Source organism: Microtus pennsylvanicus, chromosome 1 (assembly GCF_037038515.1).
Source record: "Microtus pennsylvanicus isolate mMicPen1 chromosome 1, mMicPen1.hap1, whole genome shotgun sequence".
In the NCBI taxonomy this organism is placed as follows: Eukaryota; Metazoa; Chordata; class Mammalia; order Rodentia; family Cricetidae; genus Microtus; species Microtus pennsylvanicus.
The window spans coordinates 193161846-193174877 of record NC_134579.1 but is presented as its reverse complement, the minus strand read 5'-3'; positions in this window follow the sequence as shown (position 1 = coordinate 193174877).

Here is a 13032-nt window from a genome sequence, read left to right as displayed (position 1 = left end):
ATGAACACTGCGCAGTATCTAGAACACATTTCTCTTAGTCAAATATACAGTAAAAAAACGGATCGTCTTGCTCTGTGAAATGTTATTGAAATAAAGTATGACACCTATTATCCTTCAAAGCCAATGATGGACATAGAGTTACTGTTCTGACACGTCTCCAAGATGAAGCAAAAAAAAAAAACCAAGGAAATTTTCTATAAATAATTGCAAGATTGTTGAAAATGTTTTCCCTTTGTGCTTCTTAATTTAAACCCCAGCATAGCAGACCAAGCAGTGAAAGCAGAAACGAGTATTTGAAAGTCTGAAAATATTCATGAGGGTATTTTTTTGCATTAACTGAAAAACAATTCATTATTTATTGCCAAGGAGCATGGTGTTTTTATAATCAATGCCACTCTGGAGCCAATGACAATGAAACCATGTGTCCTGGAGTCCTCTTGTAGAAACCAGACCTTGGGGGTTTTGATAGGACAAAAGAAACTGGAAAAATGGTTAAAAACAGAAGGAACAATGATTGAGTTGTTACCTTCCATCTATTCTTCAACAAGATGGTTCACAATTACATCCATATTTATGTGGAGAAGGTCTTAAGCTTTCTTTTGTTTCTTATACATCAAATTCATCCCTCCTTCCAACAAGCACCACACAAATATGGACCAATTGCTAACAGTGATGAAGACCCACCCTTACCAGGTGTCTCAGATTTAGGGGAGAGTTGCTGATAGCAGATTGTCTTATAGTTATTCATAATTAAGGGGAAAACTGCAAAACCTAAGTTGCCTAGGTTCACTTTTATACTCCTTCACTCCTTACTGTGTGGGCATAAGCATGTGCCTCAGTTTCCAAGTCAATGAGAGGAGGACGGGAAAAGAATGGCGCTCATAGGAATGTTTAATAAGTTCTGCGTGGCTTGCAAGAATCATGCTTCCCTGCCATGTCCAGTGTGTGTGTGTGTGTGTGTGTGTGTGTGTGTGTATGTACACTACATGAGTACGTAAATAACCTGCTTTGTCTGTTCTTGTTTTTTTTTGTGTGTGTGTATGCATGATTTCAGGGATTTTGTTTTGGGTAACAAATTTGAGAGATAAATGCAATAATAATAATAAAAGAAAAAAAAGAGCATTATTTTGAGAGAGGATAAGGGGGAGTTGTCAGGGGGCAGGGGCTGGAGAGAGGTGATATGGAAAGAGTTGGAGGGAGGAAAGGAAAGGGAAGGAAAATGATGCAATTATTGTTATAGAATAGTCTTTTATACGTAAGTGTGTTGCTCTCATTGGCTTAATAAAGAGCTAATAACCAACAGCTAAGCAGGAAGAGGTTAGGCAGGACTTGTGAACATAAAGACAGAAAGCATGCGAGTGAAGACGGGCAGACTCACCAGGATTTGGAGAGAAGCAAGATAAACATCCTGTGCTGAAAAAGGTACAGAGCCACATGGCTGTATGTGGATAAGAAATATGGGTTAATTTAAGTTAAAAAATCTAGTTAGAAATAAGCCTGAGCTATTGGCAGATCATTTATAATTAATAATAAGTCTTTGTGTGGTTATTTGGGAGCTGGCTGGTGGGACAGAAAATTCCACCTATTATTTATATTTTACCTTCAAAAATAAATTTTTTAAAAAGAAAATTTTAAAGAAGAATCATGCCTCATGCCTTAAGAGCTACTGGTGGTGACAATGTGCCAGATATGTTTCACACAAACATTTTTTTTTTGAGACAGGCTTCCTCTGTGTAGCCTTGGCTCTCTTAGAACTCACTCTGTAAGACCAGGCTGACCTTGAACTCAGAGATCCGCCTGTCTCAGCCTTCCAAGTTCTGGGACTAAAGATGTGTGCTACTGTAGTAATAGGAGTGGTGGGGCTGCGTCCCAAGCACCCCGGCCGCCTGGCTAGCTTATGCCCCGAAATAACAACACACAAACTGTATTCTTTTAAACACTACTTGGCCCATTATATCTAGCCTCTTCTCGGCTAACTCTAGCACCTGGACTAGCCCATTTCTAATAATGTGTGTAACACCCTAAAGTGCGCTTACCGGGAAGATTCTAGCCTATGTCCATCCTGGGTTGGAGCTGAATCGCATCTGCTTCAGAGAGTAGAGCTATAGAGTCTGAGCTCACTTCCTCTTCCTCCCAGCATTCTGTTCTGTTTACTCCACCCACCTATGTTCTAAGCTATGAGGCCAAGCAGTTTCTTTATTACTTAACCAATGAAATCAACAGATTGATATATGACACTCCCACATCATGCTACCATGCCCTGTTCACAGTTTTATTACTGTTAAACTTTACAAAACCACAGAGCTAGATCTTTCTCTTGAAAGGCCTAGGAACCTAGTGTTCACGGATCTTGTGAACTCTTCTACTGCCACAGATCTCTGACTGTAGCTCAGCTTGTCTGACTTTAAAGACTGTATCATTCATCATACCTTTCTCAAATACAGACCAGGATAGATAATTTTGTCTGATCATCATCATACACTAAAACAGAAAGAGGAAATAAACTCTCAAGTTCTACCTTTACCAATCAGTTCTGTTCCCATGATTATAGATTATCCTTTATGTGATAAATCAGGGAAGGAATCGGGATCAGGAAGATCTCCAATTTCACCTTCTAAGGACCAGTCTCCTGCTGCTACCCAGTTTCCCCTACGAGATTAAACTAAGAGATGCCACCCAGTAGGAAACCTGGGAGACAGTCTGCAGAGTTCAGCCTTCAGGGACAGGAAGGTAAGATAGAAAAAAGTTAGCTGTTAAAAATATGGCTGAAAATTTATAAGACAGAGAAACATTTCTAACAAACTTATTTTGGAGGAGCGTATGTTTTCTAACGACAGGTGAAGTATTTCGGAGTTTTAACAGTCTGACTACCACCATGAATTCTGCTCCTTTGTTCCTTTCCTTTTTTTTCCCCCACAGAGTCTCAGTTAAATATTAAAATTCTGTTGTTGGCAATGTTGGCATCCCTTTACCCACACACTGACAACAATTTTCCCAGGGAAGCCAGAGGATCAGGAACTTTTAGGGAATATTCGGGGCGCTTTCAAGGAGACATGATGTTTAAATCGCTCTTGGTGTGAGAGAGGGGTCCATGGTCCCGCTTCCTTGGCCATTGTGGCTTTTCCTGTGTCGTTGCATGTTAAACATGATGACTTGCTGTATAGAAGCCATGTGTTGTCATAATGTAACATCATTAAACAAAGTGTTTAGAGCAGTTTCAGCTGAGCCAGAACATGAACAACAAAACCCGCCAATTACAGTGTCATTTCGGGTAGTTGTTAAGGTTTCAAATGTCTCCAACTTCTTCTGGTAGGCCATATTGAGCATGTCACAGTGAACATCTGAGATAACGATTTGCTACCAATGTGCAATTCTCACCCCCTTTTTTTAATATCAGAGAAGAAAGAGTTCTTTATAATAATTTGGCTCCAATGTCTATACACATTTCTCCAGCGTCTGTAGCAGCATGTGTTTCTAGGATTGCTCTGGAAGAGAAAATGCCGAAACAGCAGGGAGCATAAGATAAACAGGCAATCCGTGACTCATTAAAGCAGGCATTGGTCGCCAACATTGTGGAGTGTGTGAAGACCCCCAGATCCAACTCGCCTATAAACTTTTTTTACCAGCTGGACTTAGCATCTGTCAGAGTTTGGAAGGGACGATAATCTGGTACAAATGATTTCAGTGTGTCGCATTTATTAACCGGCCACCTTACATAACTGTGCTGACTGGGGACTCGGGGAAGTGTTGGAGCAATGACACAGCTTATTGTTGGAATGTTCCAACTGCATTAATAAACACACAAGTTGTTACTTAAAAAAAGGGGGGGGGGTTGCAAAGCCCCTCTCCCCCGCAGCAACTGAAAAAAAACCGATAATGAAGTGATGCTGAAAAGCCACACAGTCACAAGAGATGCACGTGCCAGAGGAGCAATTGAAACTCCATGTGGGTTCTTAACATTTTCAATTCTGTACATCAATTAGGCAAGAAACCTCCATTTTTTTCTTAATAGTTTCCACATCAGATTTTGTTACCGGCTCCGACAAAAACAACCGCCAATCAGGAGCATCCTAACATCCTTCCCTAATTCCTCTCCCTGCTTATTAAATAGCTCGCCTCTGCTGTTAAATACCTGACAACAGCTAAGATGGCGTTTTTTTCTGTTCTTCAGTGGTTTCATAGGACTGAAATAAGACCATGTTTTTGCCTACATAAAAATGCTGGGCATTTTTGTCTTGGACAGCTTTGCCTTGTTTCAGAGTTCGTTAAGGGCAAAGAATATCACACTGGAAATCCAAAACCATTCAGGTTACTTGTAGACTTCTCATCGCCAAACCTGGCTGGTTTGGCTTCCTTTGTGGTCTCAAAGTTTGCTGAGGATTATTTGCTCGACAAAGAATAGCTGGGGACATCCATCTCCTTGCTTCTTAGCCAGACCACATGCCACTCATTTCAAATTAACAGAGCTGTTTACTCTCTGGTATAAAATTTGTGCATTATCAGCTTATAAAATATGGATAAGCTAGTTTCCTGTAACAAAATACAACCCTGTCATTTCAAAAATAAAAATTACAGTCTTTGGAAAAAAATCAGCCGAAGGAATGTTTCATGTTTCACAATGGTTAGCTTATTATTTGTAGTTTTGAAACTTTATTGGTCCCCAAACTAATCTTTTCTGAGTATAAAAACATTAACATATGGTTTAACACAGCTCAGGGCTGGAAAGTCCATATCCCAAATGCATATTGTGTGCAGGGTGACATTCACACTGAATACCATCCCTCAGGGTCTGTGCTCCATTTTACCTGGGATTGGAGAGCCATGAAATCCCTGGAAAAGTTGTTCATGAGTCTGCACCAAATGGTGCACAGTGTACTGAGATCCTCACAGTGTGTGCTCCTGCCAAAGGTTGTGGCTCAAATGTCTCTCTAAGTAACATTAAAAATCTGCTGCTTCATGCCTATGAATTTCAATATTTATGGCCTTCAATAAAACGGTCCACTGTCAGAGGGAGATGTGCCACTGTGCACTCTCCGAGCAGATGGGAAGCAATATGGCACATTTACATGGACCAGCTGTGGAACGCAGAAATGGATGCTGGTCAGAGGCAGGGTGCAGGCCTCACATCTGGAACTCTAACCAACCGGCCTCGCTACCCATTGTAAACTTTTCTGCCACAGGACCAGCTCTGATTTAGGGCTGCTCACTAGTGTGCCTTAAACTGCATCAAGAGTCCTCATTAAGACAAGAGACTGGAGGGAGGCGAGGGCCTGGAACTCCTCTGCAGGGCATCTGGTAGAGTCTGCAGATAGCACTCTGCAGTCGGATATAGATGCACCCAAGGGAAGATTCTCTCATGCATGACGCAGTGTTCTCTGTTTAACTGGTTTGACACCGCAAGAGGCTTTATTGTAAGCAGAACTACTTTCTTCACCACCCCCACTTTCAATGGGTCGGAAAAAACCCTCAAATGACAATCCCTAGGATATTTAAAAATCTGATATAAACTGTCTAATTTTTCCTAGGTCTCAAAGAGAATGCTATCTTTTTCTTTTTTTCTTCTTTTTTTCTTTTTTAAAGCAGCCTTGGTTCAAATGCATAGTTAGAAGTATCTAAATAGACAAACTTCTTTTTTAATATATAAATTCTTATGTTTTTAACTAAAAATAGAGTTACATCACTTTACCCCCTCCTGGGGACCCTCCTTCAGCCCCTCCCAATGCCCCCTTCTCAAGTTTATAGCCCCTTTATTATTGTCACATATATTATGTATATATATATGTACATGCATAAATGTATAAACTATATTGCATGTATTGTTAACACTATATGTTGCATATAGTATATATTATTTTTATATATATACAAGCACAAATGTATAAATACAACCTGCTGAGTTCATTTTTTGTTGTTTTTCTGTGTGAGGTTTCAGAGCTGTCCACTCTGTTTTGTCAATCTACCTCTGCGACTTCAAGGTGTGGTAGCACATGCCTTTAATTTCAATGCCTGGGAGGCAGAGACAGACGGATCTCCAAGAGTTCAAGGACAGCCTGGTCGACAGAGTTATTCCAGGACAAAGATATATAGAGAACCTGTCTCAAAAAGTAAAAGTAAAAATAAATGAAATAGAAGTTAAAATTAAGCTGCACAAAGATGGAAAATACACAGAGAATCTTGATACTGTATGCCATTATGCTGTCTTTGAATTGTTTGAATGCTGAGGAAGGAGCAACAGATGCTAAAAGATATTTGTTTATAAATGCTGCTGAACTAACCCAACATAGATATCTTGAAAATACCTTGACTTTAAAATTTGGATCTAAGAACATGATGCTTTGGAAAGGAGTCTCTTTTGTTTTCACAGACGATGAGACCCTGTGGATTGTTTCTATCCCAATATGGTATGATAGACCACGCCCTCCTGAAGGGTTGCTGTGAACACCTTCAAAAAATTACTTCACTCAACTGCCAACTGAGATGACCCTGGCACACAGGTTACCCCATGAAAGATATGATTAACAGCGCTCCCATTCAGCAGGAAGCAGTTTGGAGAGAAATAATTGTGCCCATATTCCCAAATATTGTTTATAAATGTTCTTTTACATTTAAAGGGGGAAATGATATAGGTATGAATAATTTGCATTGGTATGGATTTTAAGGTCAATTTTGTTATATGTATATGTATTTCTGATATTGATTAAGGTATTGTGATTGTGTAGTTCATTTAAAAATGTAATGTATATAGGCTGTTAATGGATAATCATCGATAATAGTCAAGCTTGTAGTTATGTTAGATTTTTTAGATGTACATAGATATATTTTAGATAGACATTCTTCATATCTTTCAAATACTACAGAATAGGACATTTAATGTTTTAATAACTTGGGACTTTTCATGACAATGAGACACATCTGTTCCTGGCAGCACCAATCTACTTCAAGAGGAAGATGGGCATCAAAGAGGCTCCTTATGGAGTTTGATAGCCATTTGGGTAAGAAACTGCTCTTGCCTGGACTGTTGCATAAACTGGACACAGAGAACCCTCAGAGAGAAGACTGCTGAACTTGCCTAAAGGTGAGATGATCTTTCGGGGTTCCTGATTCATGAAAGAGTCTTGAGACATTCTGCAGGACACAGCAGAGAGTGACTGAACTGACTTTGAAATTTCCTGCTTCATGGAAATGTCTGCTGGATACTATGGGCCTGAAGGCTAAAGATGGATGCCCCAACAGTACAAAAGAACTCTGGATGACTGTCCAGGCAGCAAGATGTCTCTGTCATTTATAGAGTTTGGAAGTTGCTTATTTCTTGTTTGCTTATGTAATATTGTATCTTTCTGGAGTCTTTGATGGAGTTGAAGAATAGTTAGTTATAGTTTTCCTTAGTTATGATAAAGATAAAATAGATGTAAACATTGTAATTTTTACTTGATAACTGTTTTGTTATACGTAATTTTGCTATGTTAAAGTTAAAACCTTTTTTTGGTTTAAACAGAAAAAGGGAAAATGATGGAGGAAGGTCATTGGTTAATAAACAAACTGCCTTGGCCCTGATAGGTTAGAACATAGGTGAGTGGAGTAAACAGAAAAGAATGCTGGGAGGAAGAGGAAGTGAGCTCAGACTCGATAGCTCTCCTCTCTAGGGCAGATGCGATTCAGCTCCGACCCAGGATGGACGTAGGCTAGAATCTTCCCGGTAAGCGCACCTTGGGGTGCTACACACATTAATAGAAATGGGTAATCAAGATGTAAGAATTAGCCAGTAAGAAGCTAGAGCTAATGGGCCAGGCAGTGTTTAAATGAATACAATTTGTGTGTTGTTATTTCGGGGCATAAGCTAGCCAGGTGGCCAGGAGCCGGGCTGTGGAAAGAGGCCCGCAGCTCCATCCTCAGGAGAGGCTAATTTTCTTTTCAGCAATCATCATTTCATTACCTGCAGTCCTATGTGTAGGGGAGGGACCCCCTGAAAATCTCCCCCTTCCACACTAGCATGTTCATGGATAAGCCATTGTGTGTCTTGGTGCATGTCACTGTTATGCATTGTCTTGTTATTTTTGTTGTTTAGCGCTGTCTTGTTATTGCATATATTATTTCTGCAGCCATTTCTACAGGATGCTGGTTCACAGCAGACTTCTTGGTATTCTGCCTCCAGAGATGCAGATCAGTGAGGATGATGTATATCCATTTGGTCTGGGCTCCACACCCAGGTTGGTTTCTGCATTGTGTCCAGTTGCAGTTTTCTATGCTGGTCTCCATTTGGGATAAAGAGATTTGCTTTGATGAAGGATGATAGCTACACTCATCTATGGGTCTAAATATAGGAATTAGAATGCAGTAAGAAATCACACCTGTCTAACGCAGTGGCAATAATAGAATCTTTTCTAAGGTCCATGACCTCACTAACCCTGGGAAGCTGTCTAGATTTGCAGTGCTAGGTATGGATTCCCTCCTTGAGTGGGCCTTAAAATATATGTAACTTTCTTAAACTTCTCTTCACTGTAGGTAACTGAAGACCATGGTACCAATATAATTTTGTCCAGTTAAAACCATTCAACTGACTTACTACAAGAATAAGCTACATTAGACACATTTAAAATAAGAACAAGAAACCAGAGAAGAAGTCAGGCATGGTGGCTCATGCCTTTAATTCCAGCACTTGGGAGGCAGAAGCAGGTGGATCCCTACAAGTTCAAGGCCAGCTTAGTCTCATAGTGAGTTCCAGGACAGCAAGAGTTACATAGTAAGATCCTGCCTTGGGGGGGGGGGGGTTGCGGGTGAACGGGGAGAACAAGAAATGCTTTTTTATATATAAAATATACTTTAGAAATAACACCCTAGTTTTGTTTTTAATAAATAGATTTCTTGTAAGGAAAATTTGACTACCATTCTTTCCTTCTTTTGTAAAGTAATCCTTTGTATGTTTTAAAATTGTTACCTAAAATGTATTGGACTTTCAACAGTTTGTTTTATAAAAAGTTGCTTAGGTACAGTTTCTTCCAGCTAAAGATCCATCTATGGCAATCTCTCAGTGTGAATGCTAACTCCTCTCACTCCCAAAGAAACACAAATATTCTAGACAAGAAAGCCAATACAATTTTTACAATTTTATAACATTAACTTAGACATGAAATACATACAAACACCCAGATAGTTTAAGGCATCAAAATTCAGTGGTCATATGCTTTTCAATCTAAAAATAAAATTGCATTTATGCTGTTTGGACTTAAGTATCAAAAAGGAAAGTTTTAGTTAGAGGTAACAAATTATTTTTTAATGTATGGCTGGTTGTCACCTAGTAAAAAGCCAAACTGGAAAATAGTCTGTATTTGACAGATGGATTGAATGGCATAGAGATTTAATAATTAATATATGACGGAATGGTAGCCAAAGTCATAAGTGTTTACATTATATAATATCTATTTGAATATAGCCATGTAGTATATACAGTAAGGACCCAAATGTCCAAAGAAAGAGAGAGTAATGGTAAAGTGAAATGGAACACATTGGGCACTTAAAATTAAAGCAACCAAAAAGGTATGAATTATTGAAGATAAATATTGTTTACTCAAAAGAGAGCAGAGTAAGTGGAGATCTAGGACCAGACACATGGTAACAGTTTCAGGGAATTCCTTGGGGGTTGGGCATGAAGGTCAGTGGAAAGTGTAATTCCCTAGGTTGCATGCCCAACATCAGAAAAAAAACAAAACAAAACATGTAACATGTACAAGCATTCTCAGGTGAGCCAGGCATGAACATATTGTATACTTGAGCTCTCTAGTTATTGTCTCTAGACAAGACTTGGGATTTCTTTTGAGCTGGGTATGGTGGCACACTTCATATTCAGGATGCCAGTCTGGACTATGTAATGAGACTCTGCCTAAAAACTAATGGTTTTATTAGACACACAATTAAACTTTCCACTGGCCATTCAATATCTCAAAGATAATATGTCCTTACTTCTCAACAGAAAAATAGCCCATGTAGGTTAGCCTAGACCCCTGTATAATTTTAGAGATTTTGATTATATTGTGGATGACATAAAACGGTACCTTTAAATAGAAACATAGTCTTCTGGGTAAAATAAATATTGAAGTAAAATATAATTCCCATAGTAGAAACATTCCTTCATGACTAACTCCACCAATACAAGCCACTTTCTCTCACTTGGAAACGATGATGTCTTATCTGGTTATCTATCAGTCAAGCCGTGTTCAAGCACTGCACTGTCCGGCTCAACATATGCTTACCACAGATCGCTAACTGTGCAACTTTGCCATCTTCTCTAGAAGTTTCCACCCCATTGCTTCTGACATTGGGCAAAATGAGCTTGAGTACCATTCATGGAATCATCTGTTTTGATGATGATTTGCATATTTATCTATAGATAGATAGATAGATATGAGAATGCCCTTCTTTGTAGGAAATTCAAACTGTTATACTAAAGGATACTAGCTCAGTGTGTCACAACTTACTCTACGTGGTTCAGGAAGAAAATTGTTGAGTTCTATACATTTAAGCATTTCATAACTTTGGAGTTGCTTCAAAATTAAAAACAGAAAGTCTAACAGCTTTGTATTACAATCTAAATTGATTTAAAATGGCACTCAGACGTGTGTGTGTGTGTGTGTGTGTGTGTGTGTGTGTGTATTATATAAAGGTCCCTGGGAGTAAGAGAAGGGTAACAAGGCAGGGTAAGAGAAGAAGTGTAGGTGGACACAAAACACAAATGCACATAATCACAGAAACATCACAGTGAATTGCATTACATTATACAACTAATACTTATAATTCTAGTATTTTAAAGTTTCTCTAGTACTTTCAATGTAAAACCAGGCTTGAGAGTCATTGCTCTAGACTCTAGACAAACGCTTTTATTTTCAGCAAAATGAGAAAAATTCAGATGGGCTAGAGGTGTTGCATGTGATAAAACCATGTCCAGCTCTCAGATTTTCAGAGTCCTCACTGCCCCACCCCTTCACTGTGCTGACATTACATTCTAAGCACCATTCTGGGTATCTTAAATGAAAACGATAAAGCACATGTAATAGTAATAATGCCTTTGCAGGTACAGATTTATTTCTTGCGAAGATTTTAACATTCCTTTTGGTTGTCTAGGTTATTCCCTCGAGTATTATTGCCTCAGTTTTTCAGACAGGTTAAAGCAAGAGCATGATACCTCGGTGATACGTAGGCCAGAGCTGCTAAGCCACATTCCAGTATTTTCATGAAAAATTGAGACTGTTCAATATCAGATGAGTAATAAAGGGAATACGCTCTGGTCACTCACAGAAATTCAAGGTCCCTGGAAAGGTGGTATTGCAGAGAACATCATGAGGGATGAAGAGAGGTGTCTGGAGCTGAAAGAGGCTTCAGAGTAAGAGTGTTTGCTGCTCTTCCTAATGACCCAAGTTTATTTCACATCGCCCCTGTTGGACAGCTCACAAGTGCTTGAAACTCCACCTCCAGGAGAGCTGATAGCCTCTTCTGGCCTCTCTGGGCATACCCACGCTATGGCAAACAGTCAGATGGGCAGGGGCACACCCACATGCACACACAGACACACACACATACACACACACATACACACACACACACACACGCTCATACATCTTTTTTAAAAAAAAAAACACCTTGCTGTATTCATGGAAGAAATTAAGCCAGCCTGAAATACATGAAACCCTGTCTCAAAAAAATATATCCATGAGGAATGAGTTTCCCCACCTCTGTTCCCAGTATTGAAAACCCATCAAAGCACAAGAGTCCTCTGGTGACCAACAAATTCCGACCCTGTGAAAAAGCGCAACGTGTGCTGGCTTTGCTGAAAGTCTAGAGGAATTTCATCAGCTCATACTGTCAGTGACTAAGTAGGGGTGAGAATGCTTTACATAGGAAACGGGCTTGAGCTGGGAACAGAAAAGGGTCCATCCTTGCCAGACCATTAGGATGTATCTGGACCACTTCCTCCGCCTAGCCTGACATGAGCCTAATAGACACAGGTAACAGATGCAGTGGGGAGCCACAGTCTTTGTACCCCACATCTCATTTGTCAGCTCTTCAACACATATCTACTGTTTAGACAGTGGGTATAATCGGGTACCAGAAGTCTGTGGGAAGGAGGTAGATAAGACGTCATCCTCTGGGTAGTTAATGCGAGAGATGCTTGCATTCCCAGCTCCAGTCAAGGCCTCCACTTGTTCTAATCCAGTAGATTAGAACTGAGGTCTGGCTGTTCGAATTGATGAAATGCTCATTTTGCCTTTCCATGTTCAATCACAGCATCTGAAATTCATCTAAAAAGCGACAATGAATTAGTTGGGATCAAAGGCATGACAATAGGAAGAAGAAGTAAAATTGTGTCTAAAATGACTAGTTCATCACGCTTAATTCTGGAAAGACTTGATGACACTGTGTTCTGGCCGGAAAAAAAAATCACAGGGCATCCCTTTATTTTTTTTTTTTACCAGAGGGGGAACAAAGGCATTTTGCTAATAATAACAAAGTCTGTTAATTTCCCCTTTGATAAACTCCTATGGGGAAATAATATAAGTAGATAGTTTATGCCCAAAACAAAGTGAAATTACTACATTATAAAAATTACAAGAAAATACATTATAAGTCATGGTCAATACCCATTAGTTTTGATGCTCTGTGTTTTATAAAAAGTAAGTTTCCCACTTGCAGGACTCGGTCATCCCTGACTGCCTACAATCAGCCTTCAGCTGTGTGTGATTAGGGAGGAAGAGTAGTACAGGTCGGTCATGAACCGCTTCGACCTGGGCTTTAACTGCATCTTTGCAATTGTTTAAAAGGACGGCATTGGAGCTGCGAGGCTTGCTCTGTGAGTAAATGGCTTGTCATGTAAGCCTGGTGACCTGAGTTCAGATTCCTGTAACCTACAGACAAGCTAGATGCAGTTGTATAGAGATCCGCAATTCCAGGACACCACAATGGGGAGCTGGGAGTCAGAGTCAGGAAAATCCCCAAAAGTTGATGCCAGCTGGCCCAGCATAAGAAAGAAAGACACTGTCTCCC